The following is a 22,388-nucleotide window of genomic DNA, read 5'->3' as shown; positions in this document are numbered from 1 at the left end:
AAATGGTTCATATGGCTCTGAGCACTATGCGACTTAATTTCTGAGGTCATCAGTCGCCTAGAACTTTAGTTTAGTTAAACCTAACCAACCTAAGGACATCACACACACCCATGTCCGAGGTAGGATTCGAACCTGCGACCGTAGCGGTCGCTCGGTTCCAGACTGTAGCGCCTATAACCGCACGGCCACTCCGGCCGGCTGTACATTTTAAAAAAGAAATATACCTAATGAGAGAAAATTATATGGACGGAACAGTTTGTCTGACTGTGAGAAAGAAAATTAAACCGCTCGTTTTAAGAGCAGTGCACATCATAGGACTTTCTTTCTCGGAGACGATTTTAAGAGAAAACCTGTACATCATTGTTTGTAAAATATGTAGACCATGTCTGTCCGAATGTCTGTTGTATTGTGTATTGTATAAGAGTTGAAAATTAAGCTGGTCAATACCTTTTAGAGAATTTTGAGAACAACATCTCTCCTTTATGTATTACATATATATTCATCTATTAAAAAATTTATGCTCTATCCTCTTTATATATTAGATTTATTGTTATATATTTTAAAAAATAAACAGCCGGTGTCAGTCTTAGTGTTCATTAGAGTCTCTGGTAACAGATTGAAGTAAATCGGCAAGAACCTTCGAGACTTTAGCTAAAAACTTTGCTCCTTTATATAGTGTAAAAATATATTTAGATACCATATAGCCCAATCTTCAAAAAATATGTAGCACACGTTCGTTTGAATGTTTATTAAAGTATCGTGTTAAAATTAAGTACATTGGCGAAAATGTGTAGCCTATGCCTAATCAAACGTTTACTAGAGTATGGAGTAAAAATCCGAAGTAAACCGGCAAAAAACCTTTTGAAATTTTTGGTGACAACGTTAAACTACGACTTGTCTTTATATAGTGCTATAGATTCAATGGGCACGCATATTGCTTTTGAGTTTTCTATACTTTGATGCATATATGACTAAGCTGAAATTAGAAATTCGCCTCAAGGGAGTTTCCCGGCGCTTCCTCATCTCAAATAATTGCAGAGAGTTGCGCAGTTCCTGCGTGCTGTGTATAATCCCTCCTAATCAGCGTCTAGGGCCGAGGAGATTGCAGGAAGTCTTTAGGCCTGCCCTTTTTTCCTCTTAAGCCGCGGCATTCACGGGGGCACCACAGCTGGTGTTCGTGCACCCCCGCAGCAGCAATTTCCATCCACGGCCAAATGACTCAGTCGGTGAGTCAGGACACACACACACACACGGTCTTTTCGAGATGCATATTGATGGACCTCTGTCCAATAATAGGATACGCACACCCGTACGCGCAGTAGGCTACCCGCGTCCGATAGGGAGTTGGCAGTAATTTCGCGCGTGTGCCTAACGGGTGTGCAACACGCAACGCCAGGCAGCAAACCCTGCAAGAACATCACCAGTGAAGTACTACTAACACAAGGGTGACTCTAAATTTTCTCCCTAGTGGGCACCACAGCACGAAATTTGTTAAAAGAAGATGGCATTCTTTCACATTTGCTGTATTTATTTTATTGGGTTTGGGTTGGGTTGTTTAGGGGAAGAGACTAAACAGCAAGGTCATCTGTCTCATCGGATTAGGGAAGGACGGGGAAGGAAGTCGGCCGTGCCCTTTCAAAGGAACCATCCCGGCTTTTGCCTGGAGCGATTTAGGGAAATCACGGAAAACCTAAATCAGGGATGAATCGTTGTCCTTCCCTGAATGCGAGTCCAGTGTGGTAGCAACTGCCCCCCCCCCCCCCCCTCCCCCCGGCTTCGTTTTATTTTATTGATTCACGTCTAGAGCACACAGCATTATTTTCACAGAAACGCAATAATATGAATGTATCTTATTAGAAAGATATTGACCTGCAGCAGAAGAATGTGAAATATGTGTTGAAATGGCAGCATCTTAGGCATTTCCTATCCGTTTTGGTCCACTTATATTCTGTCTTCTTGGTCTGACAGCTTGACATTTTAATAGAACGCTAAATTTACAAGGGTGCTCCATAGACCAAAGAATAAATCTAACATGGAACAATACTGTGACTGTATATGTATGTATGTGTTTGAGGAGGATTGAAAGTAGTAAGAAATAAAAATCATACGCAAAATAAATAAAAACATTGTGGTGAGGTAAAAGTAAATTATAAAATTTGTTTATTTTATAGACGATTTTTGATTGATCATTAGTACGATGTGACTGAGGTTATCGAAAAACTTTCTGCTCTGCAGGTCTATTTGTTCATAACGAGTAGTGTACCTGGTTGGCTTTATAAAAGACTGAAAATTTGACTACCTTCAAAATCATTTATTTTCTTCTGCTTATCGGTGCAATGTGGAATTTGGAGCTTTTCGTTTATGTTTTTGGATGTATGGTTGTTGTTTACGCGATGTAGTGCAAAGGCACTTGTATTTTGCAGTTACGTTTGATGTGCTCATTTGTCATCTTTAAAACATATCCCAAAGTCTTAGCGCTTCGTCCCATGTACACTCTGTACAACAGACACGTCAAAATTAGTACACAGCTGACTTATTAAATGAGTTTGTCCTACTGGGGCTGTTTCTTATAATGTACTGATGTGCGAAACGTAAGGACGAAATTAACTTTCTCACAAGCTGTCACTGCCAAGTACCACAGCTCTATGAGACTTAGACGAATCATAGAAATAAATGCTACAGTATAGTACAGAAGCTAACTGAAAGAAACAGGCAATGGGACGAACATAAGTTATACTTTAATTCAAAAACAAAATAAAAGAGCGAGGAGGGTAGATTGGTTCTCCGCGTGCTATTTTTGAAACCAGTGAACCATATTGCACTACACGCTAGAGGGCCTTGACGCCAATAGACATTGTAACAGTATGTCCTAACAGACGCGTGTTCCCTTAGAGACTGCGCTGGTAATGCCCGCCAGAGGTAAGCTCGCCGTAGTGTGTGCTTGTCTCGTCAGAGAACTTAGCAGTCTGCCCGAGATCAATATGTGTAGTCTGTGTAGACGATTCTAAACATCTCTGATAAAGGTTAAAAACTGCATCGTATAATACACAGCTGCACTACTTTATTCTTGATAAAGACGGCGGATATAGTTGCAAATCAGACCATCTTCAGGTACAAGAAAGATATTCAGCTATTCACTGCGCAATTGCATTGTACTTGCATTTTCTTTTACTCGACCAGGCCTAAAGGGCCACGCGCTGCTGAAAGTTTCCTTCTACATTGTCTTCTATCCATCGCTGCCATCCGCCATCTATCCATACCTGTCGCAGACTGTTGCAGGTCTTCATGGTGGCCATCCCTCCTCTCTTCGTTGGTCTTCCCTGGGGATGAAATCCAGGAGCTTCCGTGGCCATCTGTCTTCTGCCACCCTTGTCACATGCCAGCCTATTGTAGCTGCTTGCATCTTATCATTTCTGCTATATTAGTATCTCGGTACAATTCGTCCATCACGTGGTTGTGTTTGATGTTCTGTTCACCGGGGTTTGCGTTCAACACCGGACCAAAGATTTTTCGCAGCACTTCTCTCTCAAATACGAGAAGTTTATGAGAGTCCCGCTTTCAGATACTCGACATCTCTCAGCCATACAGTGCCACAGATTCACCCAGGGCGTTATGTAACCGGATCTTTTAACTGTCCCGAAGACGCCTTGACCGAAGCAGTCGTGTTAAGCAGTAGAAAGATCGCGTTCCTGCCTGTATCCTGGCGTTAAACTGTACTTCGTACGACGAGTTCTCTATTAAAAGTGCTCCCAACATCGCCGACTCTCTTGTAGGACCGGTCTCACATCCGCAGGGACTGTACTGTTCACTATTCTGATCTTGTCGACGATTCCTAACGCGGTAATCCGTCTTTGCTTTGTTTGTGAGAAGGCTATATTTGCTGTCAGCCCTATCCAGTGCTCTGGCCCCTTTGTTTCAGTTCCTCTTCAGAGCTGCTGATTAAGTAGATGTCATCTGCGTAGGCTACATATGCCAGGTTCTTCCCTTCGACTTGGAATCCTTCAAAGTTCTGTAATTGCAAAGCCCAATGAAAGTCTAGAAAGGTTCCATTCTTAATGCAACTTCCTACGTCAATAGTGTCTGGTGAATAATCCATTTATCTTGAAGACCTAAAATAAGTTTTAGTTGGGAAGGAAAATGAAAAATGTATCAAGCGTCAAGCAAATGTTGCTTATATGACTAATGTAGGGGTGGTGCCTTTTCTTTCCGATATGTCCGGAAAAACAGACACCAAGCCTTCATGTAATGTTATTGGTATAGCTGGGCAATGGATCCACTCTTTAAGTGCGGATGTAAAAATACGTCCGGCCTCCTGTGGGAATATCAGAGAGCAAACATGAAAGAAATGGACTGGGATTGCGGATAGGTGGTGCTCGATGGGAGTGTGGATGGGCTATGAGGCGTGCCGAGCGGGTTCGCGCAGTGATGATAGTGCTCTGCCTAAGATGGTGCAGTGGTTAACGCATCTGCCTCATAAGCAGAAGATCGCTGGTTCGAATCCCCGTACTGTACACATTTTCAACCCGCATCTCGTGGTCGTGCGGTAGCGTTCTCGCTTCCCACGCCCGGGTTCGATTCCCGGCGGGGTCAGGGATTTTCTCTGCCTCGTGATGGCTAGGTGTTGTGTGCTGTCCTTAGGTTAGTTAGGTTTAAGTAGTTCTAAGTTCTAGGGGACTCATGACCATAGTGCTCAGAGCCATTTGAACCATTACACATTTTCATTCGTTGTCGCTGATTCCGCGTAACTGACAGCAGTGATCCCTTTCCTTCCATTTCTTCCCCTCTTTGCCTTTAGTTTGTATTGTATTGTATTGTATTGTATGTTAACCGGATACCTAGATACGACGGAGAGGCTCCGTCCCCGCCGCAGCCGCAGTGGTCCACAACCCCACGACGATCACTTCAACCCTCCGCCGCCCCACACCGAACCACTCTTTCAGGGTTATTGTGCGGTTCAACCCCCGGTGGAGCCCCCCAGGGAACGTCTCAAGCCAGACAAGTGTAACCCCTATGTTTGCGTGGTAGAGTGATGGTGGTGTACGCGTACATGGAGAACTTGGTTGCGCAACAATGGCCGACATAGTGTGGCTGAGGCGGAATAAGGGGAACCAGCCTACATTCGCCGAGGCAGATGGAAAACCACCTAAAAACCATCGACAGACTGGCCGGCTCACCGGACCTGGACACAAGTCCGCTGGGCGGTTTCGTGCCAGGGACCAGGTGCTCCTTTCTACTCCGGAAACCTGTGCGTTAGACCACATGGCTATTCGGGCGGGCACCTTCAGTTCATATAGAATGTTGCTTACCTTTTAGAGGAACATTAACCAGCTTGATTACCTTTCTTTTAAAATTGTTCGTTATGAAAATATGAACAGCGTAAGTATTTTGATTGCACCATATATATTTACGGTAATGCACTTCATCTGCTCAAGGCCTGTTCAAACACTCATCACTGTACACCATTCACGTAAATATAGCAAAAACTGATTTTGACTCTCCTCTGGTAACAGGCCGTGCATGTACGCGAGGTAAAATGGAAGTGACTGTAAACAACTGAACACACACGACGTGTTACTGAAATTATTGTGCTGCTAACTTACGTTTTCCTTAGATGAGTCGCACATCTACTTTGTTATCGTTGGTGTACATTGTACCCACACAAACCTGCAGCTGAAGACAGTTAGCTCAAAGATCAAAACGCATTGTCCATGAGCTTCCACTCATTTACTACAACTCCGGCAAGTGAGAGAGATTCGCTGACCCGGGAGACTACGCTATGTGTTGGTACACGACAGAGTATATTAGTTTTGTGTTACGTTTTAATAACGTCATCTTTACGTGAATGGCAGAGGGTAATACGTTTACGAACAGATCTTGAGGAGAACTGAATTACAGAACCAAAAATGTAGGCTGGTACTTAAAAAAAGACAAAGTTTAACTCATGAAGTTTCTTGAGGGTGTACTTCTACATGTCTATCATTTTTTTTAATAAGTGCTGGCATAACTTCTGAAGTTTTTATTTACACACTTCTTCACATTCTCTGATAGCATGTGATTTATTCTCTCTCTCTCTCTCTCTCTCTCTCTCTCTCTCTCTCTCTCTGTCTCGTTACGGAAAGCGTAATTTAGGAGTGCTGGTGTCACAATGGCGTCTTTGCTGGAGAAAGCGTAATATCTTTTGTGGGTTCATGAAACACTGTCGCCTACTACAGTTCAGTGACAGTTCCAAAGTGCCTATGGTCGAGATCTGTCAGTTGTGAAAAGCATAAAAAAAAGGGGATATGAAAAATTTAAAGAGACTGTCAGCCGCGGAAATCGACGCGTAGTGTTTCCAGGAGAACAGGCATACCTCAGAGCGCTGTGATGAAGATTTTACACGAACTACAGCATCTCTGTGCGTACAAAGTGAAACTCCTGCAACCTTTTCAGCTCACTGATAGGTCTAGATGTGTCAAATTTGCTGGCTGGGGATATGCTGGAACGAATCAATACAGACAATGACTACCTTAATCAAATTTTGTTTTCTGATGAAGAGCAATTTTTTTTTTTTTTGGAAATTTGTGTTAAGGTTCAATGGGACCAAACTGTTGAGGTCTTCGATCCCTCGGCTTACACATTAATTAAACTAACTAAAACTAACTTACGCTAAGGACAACACACACGCCCAGCCCCGAGGGATGATTCGAACCTCTGACGGGGGCAGCCGCGCGAACCGTGGCAAGGCGCCCTGACGGCAAGGCTAACCGCCGCGGCTGATGAAGAGGCTTTTCACATCTCCGGGAAAGTAAACAGGCATAATGTCCGGATGTGCGGGGTCGAAGAAGCCACATATCGGGTACAGCAGATAAGCTGCGGCCTGACAATGCACATGCGGTGTGGCTTATCGCACAACACAAATACTGAACCGTTCTTTTTCACTGAGGCTAGCATTACGGCAGCAGTTCATCTGGATATGTTGGAACATTACATTGCAACTTAGCTACAGGAATTTGAACTACGGATAGTATTTCAACAAGATGATGCATCGCCACACTGGGGTTTGTTTGTTCGCAAATTCTTGGATGAAAGTTTCTGGACAGATGGAACTGTAGAGACGGTCTAATGCAGTGGCCACCTGCACAGATAGAACGGTAGAGACGGTCCAATATAACGGCCATCATGTTCATAAGACATACCCCTTCTTGACCTTTTTATGGGAAAAATGTTGGAAAACGTATGGAGAGAAATTGAGTATTGCGTATACCCTCTACGGGTAACAAAAAGAGTACATGTGGAAGCGTAACCATAAAAAATCTGAGATAAGCTGCCAATTGCAACAAGCAGTGTAGCTATCCCTAGCATAGTTCCTTAGAAATAATTTTTTCGTCAGGGAAAGGCTTTCCACTTACCAGGGTATTAACTGACATGCGGGAAATTTGAGGAATCGATAGAATACTTAAAAAGAAGCAAAAAGGTTCACACATACATAGGTTCACTTTCTTTTATTTTCTTTGTTACAGACACTTTTTCGTTGTTACAAGTTTGCTTCGTTTCTGTCTCTTTATTTTGAAATTTCCAGTTTTAATTTACACAAATATTGTCTTCTGACGGCTAAATGAAATATTCTAAACGTCCACAATTAGCTCCAACACAAACTGTTGAACGGCACATTATTAAATGCCTAATTCGCTTCCATATTCCAGGTATCTTCTGTATCTACCGTACACCTTGAAAAGGCTGGTGAAGAGCTTCCAATTTTGTAGTAGATCTTGAATACACTCTATCTTTCAAATTACTCCATAAATAAAAACCCAATGGACTGAGATCAGACGATCGAAAAGCCCAGGATATTTCTGCTACGCGACCTATCCATTTGCTTAAGAAAAGCTGATTTAAGGGCAGACGTAAGGCAAAATAGTGAACAAATTCGATTTTTTATTACATAATTTATTAGGTTGATGTTTTAAGAATGACATCTGAAAGTTTCGTAATCGAAATCTGCCTAGAACTATTTTTAAAAAAATTTTCTTCGACTGTCAGCTCTTGCCACTCTCCTTTATCTGTACTGTGCTCCACTCATTCTTGACACTAAATATATTTTTGTGTTTTTTTCAGTCACACAATCGAAACGAATAGCAGACGTATTTAGAAGGCTGTGAGAAAGATTATACATGCCTGTTCCTTTGGTTATTAACATGATTTGTTTTTGAATAGTGTGTGTTACAGTTGTTGTTTGGCAATTTATTAGCTTTTTTGCTTAAAATGGTTCGTAACAGTGGCCGTGTATTCAAAAGAGTGAGAAAGTGTCGAATTTCACTTGTAAGGAGCACAGAATGTTTAAATAAGAATATTGTAAATGTTCCTTCTATGTCTGAAGAACAGTTTTCGATGAAATCGCCAAGTTCGTCGAAGAAGAAAATCAGTGAAGGAATTAATGATGCAGCGTACAGTGCTAAGGACGAATTTTGTAGTGGATTTAGGTTAATTGACTTAGATATTCTTGGCCATATGATTAATGTTTTATGTGCACGTGGTAATTGTGGGTCCAAGCGCCCCAGACTGTATGATGACAATGCCAGAATTGGCACTGTAAGTAATAAACATATTTTCTGTGACGTCTGCAAATATGATGCTCAATTCAAGACTTTGCTCTCCATGGGAAAACGTATGAAGCTAATACATCATTGCGTCATGCCATGAGATGCATGGGTGTAGGAAGAGAAGGCATGAATTTGTTTTGTGGCTTGATTAATATGCCTCCACCAGTGGCTAGATTCACTGAGTACAACAAAACACTCCTCAGAGCTCTTGAGGTTGAGTGCAAGGAAAGCATGCAAGCGGCTGTTGAGGAAGCTGTAGACGTTACAGTGAAGGGACAGAAAGTAATTGTGATGTGAAGACAGATCTGTGTGTCTCCTGTGATGGAACGTGGATGAAAAGGGGCCATACATCACTTCATGGTGTGTCATCAGTGTGGACACAGTAAAAATCTTGGATTTTCAAGTAATGAGCAAATATTGCTCTTATTGTGATACCAAAAAGAATTATGACAGCAGTGAAGAAGGAAGGTGTCAGGAGATACACAAGAAAGTCTGCTGTAAGAATTATCAGGGGTCAAGTGGTGGGCTGGAGGCAGCTGGGATGAAACTAATATTCCAAAGGTCAGTAGAACAATATGGAGTTAGGTATGTGAAGTACCTAGGTGATGGAGATTCTAGTGGCAGACTTCTCAGTCTGAAGAAGGAAATGAAGGGCAAAAAATTAGAAGATGGAAAGCCACTGGGAGGTGTTAACAGATTGACAGACAAAGAAATTCACGCATTACAAATATATTATGGGAAAGCCATCAGGGACAATTTACACAGTGTGAAAACAGTGCAGGAAGCAGTGTGCTTAATATTCTTCCACAAACTTTCCACCGATCAGACTCCTCAACACTACCTCTGTGACATTTCGTGGTGCAAATATCTTCAGGCAGAAGCCAGTGGAAAGCCATACACACTTAAACATGGTTTGCCACTGGCTGCTTTAAATGTTATACAGCCAACTTTCAGATATCTAGCCAATCCTGAACTGCTGAAGAAATGTGTACCTGGGAAAACACAAAATTCATATGAGAGTTACAATCACCTTATATGGATGCGTTGTCCCAAAACAGTGTTTGTGTACTCAAATGTTGTGAAGATAGCTGCGTGTGATGCCTGTCTAGTGTTAAAAAGTGGAAATGTAGGCAGGATTAAGTGCCTGCAGAGATTAGGCTTCCATCCAAGTGCATTCACAATGAAGATACTCCGAAGAGTCGATGAAGTGTGACTTGACAAAGCCCAGGCAGCAGAGGAAAATATCCAAAAGATGACTAGGCAAAGGAAACAGGGAGAGAGAATACCCCAGCAAGACAAGGAAGAGAATGAAGATTATGGATATGGACAGTATTAGTGCCTACAAGTATGGCAATATTATTAAAATTGAAATAAACACTTTAAATAAGATTTCCCGTAAAGTGATTTTTTTTAAAGATTTAATGTACCTTTTCTCAGAAACTGTAAGAGCTAACATCCTCAAATATGGCAGAGTTGTTAAGAAGTGCTTACTGAATAATCCTGTGCACCAATTTCCGTTATTTTTTCTCTGAGAAAAGTTATCCTTTAAAATTTTAGAAAATTAGAGCAGTCCCGGGTAACACAAAACTGAAAAATTAATTTGAAAGTAACTATGAGCTGAAACAAAAATATGTTGCACACGTTTTAATAGCCTTTAATGAAGAAGTATACTATAAAGTTTCAGCTTTAATGCTTGAATAGTTAATGAGAAAAGGTACATTATATGTGCATTGGTAATGAAAAATTCAAATCCTTATAAAATGAAATTCCATGAACATGATCAACAAAAACTGCAGAGACTATATTTCATTATGTATTACACAGTAGTGTCAAGTTTTAAATTTATAACTGTAGTGTTGTAGGAGATATCGAAGTTTAAATATTAGTATGCAGTTTGGTCTACGTCTGCCCTTAAAATTGATCTTGGTTGCAGAGCAAAATGAGGTGGTGCCCCATCATGCATGAAGCACATGTTCTGACATAAGTGTAGGGCACTGAGGTAGAACTAGCTTTCATCAGAAAACACAGCAGACCTCCGCCCTAACCATCAATGAATTCTCGCTTGACTCCATTGAAGTAGCAAATGGCGGTGGTCTGGGGTCAGTGAAATGCACGTTACAGGGCGTCTGGCTCGGAGCTGTCCTAGAAGTCACCCATTTGTAATAGTTGTGTCATTGTGGTACCAGGTGCTGCGCGAACTGTCGTTTTAGATGTAGTACTATGCACCAGAGTCTTATGCCGCACACGATGGTTTTCCCTCTCGGTAGTGTTACGAGACCGTCCTTAGCCCGGTCTTTTTGGACCGTACATTCTAGTACGCTGCCAGCAATCGTGTGCAGTGGCCACAGTGTGTACATTACTGCCAAGTCGTCCTGCAATATTTTTTTATTTTTTTTATTTACTCGTCAAGTTCCGTAGGACCAAATTGAGAAGCAAATCTCCAAGGTCATGGAAGGTGTCAGTACATCATATTACAACATAAACTTAATAACAGATAAAAATAAATGTTCATGAAACTTAACAAAGTCAGTGGATAAGTTTAAGTAAACGCTATCAGCAATACATAAAAATCAGCTTAATTTTTCAAGGAACTCCTCGACAGAATAGAAGGAGTGACCCATAAGGAAACTCTTGTTTCGATTTGAAAGCGCGTGGATTACTGCTAAGATTTTTGAATTCGAGTGGCAGCTTATTAAAAATGGATGCAGCAGTATACTGCACACGTTTTTTTACAAGAGTTAAGGAAGTCCGATCGAAATGCAGGTTTGATTTCTGCCGAGTATTAACCGAGTGAAAGCTGCTTATTCTTGGAAATAAACTAGTATTGGTAACAAGAAACGACAATAAGGAATATACGTATTGAGAGGCCAATGCCAAAATAACCAGACTCGTGAACAGAGGTCGACAAGAGGTTTGTGAACTAACACTACCTATTGCCTAAACCGCCCGCTTCTGAGTCAAAAATATCCTTTTAGAATGGGAAGAGTTACCCCAAAATCGCGAAAGGAACATCTAGCTTCTCGTAGCCCTGTTACACGACATCTTTCAAACTCGGCAAGGTGTTGATAATGGCGCGTTTGCCACCTTAAAGGCATTATTAAGTAACATCAACTCATCATGTCCAATCTCAAAGTTAACTACTCACGACCGTTACAGTGTGTATTTAAAGCAAACCTGATTGCGTCCTCATAGTGGCTATAGTACCGCCTCTCTGACTGGAGTGAAATTCGAACAGATATCATCTTTCAGATGTATAAAAGCGCCTATTAAGTTTGATTTACCTCGTGGCACTCCTTCTCGCAGTTGCAATTTTTTCCCCGTCAGTTTACTGTTTGAAACTTCCTAGCAGATTAAAACTGTGTGCCGATCCGAGACTCGAACACGGGACCTTTGCCTTTCGCGGGCAAGTGCTCTACCAACTGAGCTACCCAAGCACTACTCACGCCCCGTCCTCACAGCTTTACTTCTGCCAGTATCCGTCTCCTACCTTCCAAACTTTACAGAAGCTCTCCTGCGAAACTTGCAGAACTATCACTCCTGAAAGAAAGGATATTGCGGAGACATGACTTAGCCACACCTGGGGGATGTTTCCAGAATGAGATTTTCACTCTGCAGCGGAGTGTGCGCTGATATGAAACTTCCTGGCAGATTAAAACTTTATGCCGGGCCGAGAGTCGAACTCGGGACCTTTGCCTTTCGCGGGCAAGTGCTCTACCAACTGAGATACCCAAGCACGACTCACGCCCCGTCGTCAAAGCTGCAGAGTGAAAATCTCATTCTGTAAACATCCGCCAGGCCGCGGCTAAGCCATGTCTCCGCAATATCCTTTCTTTCAGGAGTGCTAGTTCCGCAAGATTCGCAGGAGAGCTTCTGTAAGGTTTGGAAGGTGGGAGACGAGGTACTGGCAGAAGTAAAGCTGTGAGGACGGGGCGTGAGTTGTGCTTGGGTAGCTCAGGTAGTAGAGCACTTGGCCGCGAAAGGCAAAGGTCCCGAGTTCGAGTCTCGGCCCGGCACACAGTTTTAATCTGCCAGGAAGTTTCATATCAGCGCACACTCCGCTGCAGAGTGAAAATCTCATTCTAGTTTACTGTTTGTTAGCGTGGAGGGCTGCACCATAGCATAGCAACAGTTTGTGTTAAACGGACGGAAATGGGACGTGATGTAAGGCGATGAAATACTCTCTTTTCAAATTGTGTAAAGAGATGTGTACTAGGTGACGACTACAGCCCAGCCGACGAGCGTTTTGGGACAACAGTGAGACGCCCTCTCTGACCAGCGCGCTCGCGGCCAGCAGCTGACTGGGTCTCGCGTGCTGGCGCGCCTCTCTCGCTGCGTGTAGAACAGTAATTGCCAGTGCTTCACGGCAGATTAACATCGCGGAGATCTCTATTTATAGGGGCCGGCGCCGGCGAGGGGAGCGGCGGGTCAGCGCCCCCCCCCCCCTCCCCCCCCCTGGCCGAGCTGCACGCATGCCCGCGGGGCGGCGAGAGCCCGCGGTCCGCGGCGATTAAATATTAGCCCGCGCCGCACCCGCACACAGCGGCGGGTTTCCCCCTCGATACCCGCAGGGCGCTCCCAATAATGGCCGAGAAGCGCCGTCTGATTGAATCGCGGCACAGTGCTGCGCTGGGTGCCAGGCAACGCCACGCCGCGCCGCGCCGCGCCGGCGTTCGTGCAACTCCCCTCGGCAGGTGGGTGCCGGCGTCCTCATCTGCATACCCCCGCTGTAAGCGCCTGTTCACTGGAGTGGCGCGCCGCCCGGCCCAGATTAAGTGCGAGTCCGCGGCCCCCAGCTGCAAATCCTCTCGCGCCCATCTGGCGTGGGTGGTGCGGCGGCGCGATCGCTACGTTAATGCTCTTAGGCTGCAGCACTTCCTTCCGCGCCGCTACCTGAAGTGGAGGCCGTATACGGGAAGGCGCATCTATATACACTGAAGGAAAAATAATCTCGACACCAAGGAGGAGTTGTGCGACATAAACGAAAGTTGATGTGCGTGTTTCTACTTCTGAAAGATGGCGTCTATTCAAACACCGTGCCAGTCGCGTTCGAGTGGTGCTGGTAGCGCCATTATGATGATTTTTTTATCAGACTTACTTTAAATACGCGCTGGAACGGTCGTGAGCGTTAGTTACCTTTGAGATTGGACGTGATGAGTTGATTTATTCATGAATGCCTCACCTCACTGAGATTGAACGTAGTCGTGTAATAGCTTTAAGGCCGGCCGGTGTGGCCGTGTGGTTCTATGCGCTGCAGTCTGGAACCCCGAGACCGCTGCGGCCTCAGGTTCGAATCCTGCTTCGGGCATGGATGTGTGTGATTTCCTTAGGTTAGTTAGGTTTATGTAGTTCTAAGTTCTAGGGGACTGATGACCTCAGATGTTAAGTCCCATAGTGCTCAGAGCCATTTGAACCAGTCTTTGATTTCTCTTGTCTTCATGGTCCTTAGGCGAGGTGTATATTTCTGGAAAAAAAGTCCTTCCAGCCAGGCATTCCCATATGAAGTAAAGGAATATTTCCGTAATATTCGCGTGTATTCGCACCTACTAACAACATACCCAGCGGTATGCCTCTGAATTGCTTCGAGGAATTCCACTGTGGAACGTAGAGGAGAGAGTTCGTAGGTGGAAAGGGGAAGAGTACATGTAAGGCTTCTACGAGGGGTGGGAACTATTTATGACGTGATAGAAAACGAATTGGGAATCAATATTGATGACAAAGGTGATCCAGTATTACAGCTAGAGTTTAACTGAGCTTTAGAAGACTGGTGGACAAATAACACGGTAGGTACAGAAACAATTGTTCGGAATTTCTGTAATCACTGGTGCTAGTAGCAACCTGACGACTAATCACGTTGGTGTGCAGAATATGTGAGACTGAAGGCATACCGTTCGAATTTCGGGAAAAATATCGTACACACAATCCCAAATATAGGAAGCGGGGACAGGGGCCAAAACTATCGTACAATGAGATTTACAGGTCATGCATCAAAGCTGCAGACAAGAATAATATATAGAGGAATGGGAAAGAAAATTAAGGGGCAGTTAGATGACGATCATTTTGACTTTCGGAAAGGAAAAGGCACCAATGAGGCAGGACTGATGTTGCGATTGATAATGGAAACAAGACTTAAGAAAAATGGAGATATTTCAGTTGAATTTGTCGACCCAGAAAAAGCGTTCCACAGTGTAAAATGGTGCAAGATGTTCGAAATTCCTAGAAAAACAGGTGTAAGCTATAGAGAAAGGTAGGTAACATTTATCCATAAGAAGGAACAGTAAGAATGTAGGACCAAGAATGAAGTGCTTGGATTAAAAGTATGTAAGACCAGGTTGTAGCCTTTCTGCTTTGCTGTTCAATCTGTATACCAATGAAGCAATGATGGAAATAAAAGATACGTTCAGGAGTGGGATTAAAATCCGAGTGAAAGAATATCAGGATTCAATGATGACGTTGCTATCCCCAGTGGAAGCGAGAAAGAATTAAGGACAGACTGAACGAAATTAACTGTGTGCTGAGCACAGGATATTGTCTGAGAGGAAACAGAAGAAAGACGAAAGGTGGGGAACAGCACAAACGAGATTAGTGTTAGCATCCGCATCAAAAAAAAGTTGGGGACCACGAATTCTGCTACCTTGGAAACAACATGACTCATAAGGGACGAAGCAAGGAGGTCATAAAGAGAAGACTAGCACAAGCAAAGACGGGGCTCCTGACCAATTCTAATAGTATCAAAGATAGGCCTTGGTTTTAGGAAGAAATTCCGTAGAATATACGTTTGGAGAGCAACAGTGTATGGTAATGGATCATGGGTTGTGGGTGAAGCTGAGAAGAACAGAATCGAAACTGAGATTTGCTGCTACAGAAAGATGATCAAAATTAAAGGGACTTATGAGGACGTTCTCAGCAGAGTCGGCGAGGGTAGAAATACATTGGTGCGCAAAACTAACTTTCACAGATGTGTTACTGCCAAATGCCAAATAACATAGCTCGATGAGACTTGGACCATACGCAGAAATGACTACCACAATATTGTACAGATGGTAAATGAAAGAAATATCGTATGAGACGAACAGAAATTACACTTTTATTCAAGAAGGATAATGAGACTGAAGTCGTCGCGATTTATGACGGAGCCGGCCGCTGTGGCCGAGAGATTCGAGGCGCTTCAGTTGGAACCATGCGGCTGCTACGGTCGCAGGTTCGAATCCTGCCTCGGGCATGGATGTGTTTGATGTCCTTAGTTTAGTTAGGTTTACGTAGTTCTAAGTCTAGGGACCTGATGACATCAGATGTTAAGTCCCATAGTGCTGAGAGCCGTTTGATTTTTTGCACCGTTCCTTCAACTGCCTCATGTTGTGGGGTCAGCCCCATTTAGCTCTATGGTCACTGTCACCCTACGCTTTTTGTTGTCCAATTTTCTGTGAACGACTGGGAGACCTCTGGCAACACGCTCCCGCGCTTTCACACATTTCCCGGAGTTGTTAATATGATGTGTTACTTTATCTATCTCGTCCTTAAATTTTTCAGTACAGTGTACATGGAACACATTGAGAACAAAAAGGGACAAGCTAACAGGACATGTTTCAAGACTTTAGTGTACAATAACTTCCATGGTACTAGATGGAGCTGTAGAGAATAAAATCTGCATGGAATATAGCCATCAAAAAATTGAGAACATACCGTGTAGATGCTCTTTCGAAATGATGAGGTTGGTATAGGAGAGGACATGGTGATGGGCAGCATCAAATCAGTGGAGTCGAAGCCATTGCATTGCTTTTGTTCGCCAGATTCCAATCCAAAAGTAAGACCAAATCCCCTTGTTGCAAATGCTGATTCATTATGTGATATTCATAACATATGTATCTCCTTTTAACAGGAGCTTTTTTTTAGTTTTCAAAGTTCTTATTACTTCATATCTCTCACTGCGCTGGCTGTTAGGGAAAGTACGAGCATAGATGTTAGGTTCACAGAAATGGGAGTGGCTGGAAGACTTCTTAAGTAATAAGATCCAGCACGTTAGTCTCGAAGGCGAGTCTTCATCAGAGAGAAGGGTATCGTCATGAGTGCTCTAGGGAAGTGCGATATAGCCGCTATTACTCCCTACATGCATAAATGACCTGACCGAAAGAGCGATCAGCAGTCTCCGGCCCTTTGCTGATGATGCCATGGTATACGGGAGGATGGGGTCGTTGAGTGACTGTAGGAGGATACAAGATGACCTAGAGAGCCAGCTCTAAATGTAGAAAAATGTAAGTTCATGAAGATGAGTAGGAAAGAGTGTGCTGCTTGATACAGTTAGGTCGATTACATAAATAGACGTACGGCTACAAAGCAATTTAAAATTGAACGTTCATTTTGCGATTGTCGTGGGGAAGGCGAATGAGGTCGATTTAGGTTGACTGGAAGAGCTTTAAGAAAGCGTGATTAATGCGTAAAGAAACTTCATTGACTGTATATAACGCTAGTGCGACCCAATCTTGAGTACAGCTTTGTTTGGGATAGCCATCAGTTCGGATTAAAGAACCGTATCGTAACAATTTAGAGGTGGGCTGACAGATTTGTTACCGGTAGGTTCGATCAACACACATTTGGTTCGGAGCTGCTTCAGGAGCTCAAACGGGAAATCATTGGACGGATCCTACTGCCGCCGACGTACAAGTCGCGCAAGGACCACGAGTATGAGAGAAACTAGAACTCTTACGGATGTAGATCGACAGTCGTTTCTTGCTCGCTCTATTTCCGAATGGAACAGGAAGGGAAATGACAACATGCCCTTCGTCACGCACCCTACGGTGGCTTACAGAGTATTTACGTAGATGCAGATCGTCTGTGCCAACGGCCTTGCAGCAGTGGTAACAGCGGTTCCCGTCAGATCACAGAAGTTAAGCGCTGTCTGGCTGGGCTAGACCTTGGATGGGTGACCATCTGGTCTGCCGAGCGCTGTTGGCAAGCGGGGTGCACTCAGCCCTTGTGAAGCAAACTGAGGAGCTGCTTGATTGAGAAGTAGCAGCTCCTGTCTCGTAAACTGACATACAACCGGGAGAGCGGTGTGCTGACCACATGCCCCTCCACATCCGTGTCCAGTGACACCTGTGGGCTGAGAATGACACGGCGGCCGGTCGGTACCGTTGGGCCTTCATGGCCTGTTCGGGTGGGGTTTAGTATAGTTTTAGATTATCTGTAACTGTGGACTCAAAATATCAAGCACTAGCATCCACCCGCCGTTCCTCTGTTCATTCAAAATCTCTCTCGTCTCGAGGATTTGGAGGAGACGGTGAGTGGGTGGGGGCTAGGATCGCACCGAATGCAGCCTGCGCTGAGATTAGTGAAGATGGGGCCAGCACAGCGTGTGCCTCCCTCACCCGGGGGACTTCCCCGCGCACAGTTGCAGAGCGGCCCTCCGCCGGCTCGGACGCAAGCACGCGGACCAGCGCGCCAATCACGGCGCGGGACGCACCAATACAGGCGATTCAATCAGGACCGCCCCGAGCGGCCGGCGCTGCAGCCGGAGCTGGAGCTGGAGCTGGAGGTGGAGGCGGAGGTGCAGGTACCGCCGGCAATCTGCCGCACTTGATTACCGACCTCACAGTTTGATGAGCCCGATAATGGCGCGGGGACGAGGCCAATAGTCCGAGTGCTATCGACCACCGCGCACCGCACACTGCGGGCGGCCGCCGCTTTGGGAGCCAGGGGGCGGCCCCAGACCGCAGCTTCTGCGAGGGCTGCGTTCCGCTGCGGTGTGGCCAGCACGAGACACTAACTTACCGAGACGACTCTTCACAGGCGGCCGAAATTTTTCGACAGGAGAGGAAAACTAAGATGTTCTAGGCATAAATTTGGAAATAATGTAATAAGTGGTAGTATCTGTAACTTGTTGGAAGTTCATATTACAATTTCTTTCTAGCCATTTCTACACTGCCGGAAAAAAATGGAACACCCTCATGAACAAGTTGATTTTTATGATATGTAATGTGACATGTATGAGTAGTTCAACTGAGTAAGATTCCATACAAATTATAAAAATGTATGTATGTATGTTTCCCCACATCTCCTCCTAAACAGCGGGATCGATTTCAATCAAACTTGGTACACATACATTTACTGTCTGGAAATATCGACTGTGGGGTGAGGCCCACACAGCTATCATAGGTGTGTGTGTGTGGGGGGGGGGGGGGGGGGGTGAGGGTGATACGGCAGTGTAGCCCTGAGTGCGAGAACGCCCATATTTTATTTGTCCAGTATTTGAGAATGAGAGTGTAAGATGGCAAGAACTGTACCCCTTGCATGAAGTCATTAAGGATCATCGAACTCACGCTGAGCGATCAGTAAGGCTGAACAAAAATGACTGACAAGGCACAATGCATCTTGTAGAGGGTATGGTGTAGACGTATTGGAATAATTAATGTTGGGTGATGGTTTTAAAGTAATTCACGCGACGTGAAAACTTTGTGAAACACGTCGATTTACTAGAGGCTAGTTCATCCCAGGGAAGTATTCAGGGTTGACCATGGCGCGCAGCTGGGAGAGTGCCAAAGGGAAGCGACAGTAGGCAGCTTAGGATGGCTCAAACACTGAGAAAGCGGTTATGGGGCAAGGCCTCCAGCTGCCTTAAGATGAGTGACAGTGAGGGGGGGGGGGGGGGTGGTTGACCCCATGCTGGTGTACCGGGAAGCAGATGGAGAACTTGTACACCTGTTGATAAATGTCCGTCATCCCGTTTTCAGTGAACTATACGAGAAAGCCGTGCAAAGCTACGGTGGAGCAGTCAACAGAGGCCAAAAATATGCGTCTTCATGACTATAGCAACTTCACGCTGAATTCACAGTCCGCAGAATCTAAAGTAAATCAGGTGAAGAGCGACAGAATGAAATACGCCGGCCTCTGATGGGAGCATAGGACCAAGAAATTTGAAGTACTCTCCTGGGAGTCAGAATTCCGGAAAAATTGGTGTTTTGTGCAGACACTGATCTTGATGGGTGTCCTGGGAGGAGCTAAATAGCAGAAGTTGAGAGGAAGGGAAATTTTGTGGGAATTTGTTCACTTCCCAGAGCAGGCATTGGTCGGCGCTGGTAAGCAACACATAATTAACGCAACTTGCTCTGCAATTGGCTTAAGTGATTTTGCTGGAGGGGAAACCGAGGCGGAGAGCGGACTGGCAGAAGTCTCTGTAGTGGTCTTCCGTTCCCAGCTTGCCTAGAGTGCGTTCTTTACTCAGCTTGCCTGAGGGAGAGTGAGCATCTCTGCAGTTTAGGACTTAGTAAACGGAACGATTGAGCTTGGAGATAGAATGTTTTCGTTCAGTTATGTACTTTCAAGATAGCTAGGAATGAATAGACGAGTGCAGCCTTGCAGCACCACGAGGTCGGCCGACGTCCGCACAACGCAGCTTCCCGACACGCTGAATTCGGTGATATTGCGCCCGCTCTGGCTTGAGTTAGGCCACTGATTAATTTGTTGGTTCACGTCGCCAAAGTTTCCATGAGGGTTTCATGAGCCGTGTATTGTAGAACTCTTCTCGCACTTCGAATTACGCCTAGGTCAATCGATAGGAATTACTTTTGAGTTATCGCGCTTTACTCCACGCAAACGCAATTTATTACCACTGCCTGTTAGGAGAGTCACGTAATGTGATGACTGAAGGTCGTGAGTTAAAATAAATTTGTGCTAATCGACTGCATCTGTTTCCAATCAAGTACCTGAAATCCCAAGTCACTTTCTTAATTAATTTTATGTTCAACATTTGCACCTGGTGTTCAATAGCTGAATATAACATCAATGTGCACCTCTTTTTAGTTAAAAGTGATCAATTCTGAGTCAATTAATGTCAACACTGCCACCGCAGTTCAATCAGGAGTCACAGGGCCTTATTACTTTCTTACCGTTATCCGATATTGCGGCAGTATTGCACTCTGGTGATCTTTTAGCCAATTAGCTGGGGTGAACACACGCCAAAACCAGATAAATGACGGGTGGGGTGTTACAAGAGCACCTAGAGATGTTCAACAAACTTTGCGCGTAGTTTTAAACTTTTACGAAACTTTTTCCAGCCGACGGCTCCCACAAAACGACGAAACGAAAAAAAAATTTTTCGCCCACTATATTTTGCTGTTCATGTAGTATAACTGTCACAAGACTCACGACGTTTTCGTCTTTACTGTTAACTGTATTCGTCGCATACTTCGTATTCACACACACCACTAAACGTACCACAAAAATGAAATCGTTGCCTCACATTTATTCCAGGAGGTACGACGTCAGAAAAACTTAATGACTGAAAAACTACTGCGTCATGCGAAACGTTTTATTTGTTACTTATTTGGCACGAAAACTGTTCGCAACACATTTCGCAGGCAGTATTCATATATGCCGCTGAATGTACCTAGAAAAATATATCATTTTATCACACATATTTCAGGAGATATGTCGTCGAATTTTGAAATGCGAGACGAAACTGCCTCATCAGTCACGACGTTTTAATTTATTAGTTCTTTGCTACTAACTCTATTCACAACACCTTGCGAAGACGTGGACACATATACCACTGGATATATCTGCAATATTAAATCATTGAACAGCACATAGTTAATGATGAGGCGTTATAAACTGCTTGGAAATGAAATTGCAGGGCAAAATTCGTTATAAATACAGATGAAATATGTGTAAAAATACACGTGAAATATATTTGAAATGTGGGTACGTGAGCAAAGCCACGGGTAAAAACTCATCCTAAACCGCTGGAACGATTTTAGTCAGATTCGTTAAATATGTTAGTTACAATCAAGAAAGAAATACTGTAGGGGTAAGAACCGCCATCCTCCTTTTGGGGTGAGTGTGATAACGTGGAGAGAGAAGGGAGGGCATCCCCCCCCCCCCCCCCCCCGCCCCCTCGCTAACAGTAACCTTTCCAAATCCGTCTCTAACCATGCCGACACTGAGCAACAGTTGGATAAAGGCGTAAGCAAAAAGAAGAAGAATAGACGGAGAGAGGGTATCATTGAAGATGATGGAAACGAGATGTAAGTAGACATGGATGAAACTCACGAGCTCAACAATCACACAGCGTTACGAAACTGATGACCAAGCTATGAATTATAATGAAGGAATCGTGGTAGATTAACGTCAGTCTTTCTTGTATGATTCGTAGTACAGACTAGATTAAATTTATTCTGCTCCAAGACCTTCAGTCCCTGCTTCTTTGTTAACATCTAAGAATGGTACAACTGGAGCACCTTATGCAGTAGTTTTGGGGGTAAAACTAAGAAGCAATGTGAAATGGGCGTTCACATAAACTCACTACTACCAAAGACGACTGGAATACAGACTTCTTGAAAGGGTACTGGATTCGATAGCATCTATAAAGGAAATGGCATACAAGACGTAGGTGCAAGCAATTGTAAAGTACTGTTCCAGTGTCTGGAGTCCTTCCCAAGTGAGCATGACAGCAGAAATCGAACGAATTCAGAGACGCACTACTACGATTGTAAGTCGCTGGTGCTGGTCAAGCAAAGGCGTAGAACAAATGTTCGGGGAACCTGAATGAGAATTCTTGGAAGAGAGACAAGGCTTTTTTGAGTAACTGTTTTGGGTGAAATTAGAAAATTTGTATTCTATTACTGTGAGAGGTCAGTGTTTTGTGGCAGTCACGTTGAGTGGAATAAATGCTGTCGTTCTTCCAGCTGCACCAAGCTGTTAAAATGTCGCGAGCTTTCGACCAGGTACTCGTTGGCCATTGTAAAGTGGAGTGACTGCCGATGGGATGACGATATGCCCTCGTGTACGTTATCTGCCGGCTGTGGCGTCCGTGGTACC

General features: G+C 44.3%; 1 protein-coding gene and 1 pseudogene across 1 annotated transcript in view; one reads left to right on the top strand and one right to left on the bottom strand.

Moving 5' to 3' along the window:
• The window catches only part of LOC126284394 (netrin receptor UNC5C), a 1,047,805-nt gene that overhangs the window by 428,627 nt on the left and 596,790 nt on the right, over window positions 1-22,388 (bottom strand). The gene's annotated exons all lie outside the window — the stretch shown is intronic.
• Window positions 17,411-17,528, top strand: LOC126285586 (5S ribosomal RNA; annotated as a pseudogene).

This window comes from Schistocerca gregaria, chromosome 8, assembly GCF_023897955.1.
Source record: "Schistocerca gregaria isolate iqSchGreg1 chromosome 8, iqSchGreg1.2, whole genome shotgun sequence".
In the NCBI taxonomy this organism is placed as follows: Eukaryota; Metazoa; Arthropoda; class Insecta; order Orthoptera; family Acrididae; genus Schistocerca; species Schistocerca gregaria.
Note: the sequence above shows the minus strand (reverse complement) of the source record. Positions and strands in the feature narration are given on the sequence as shown.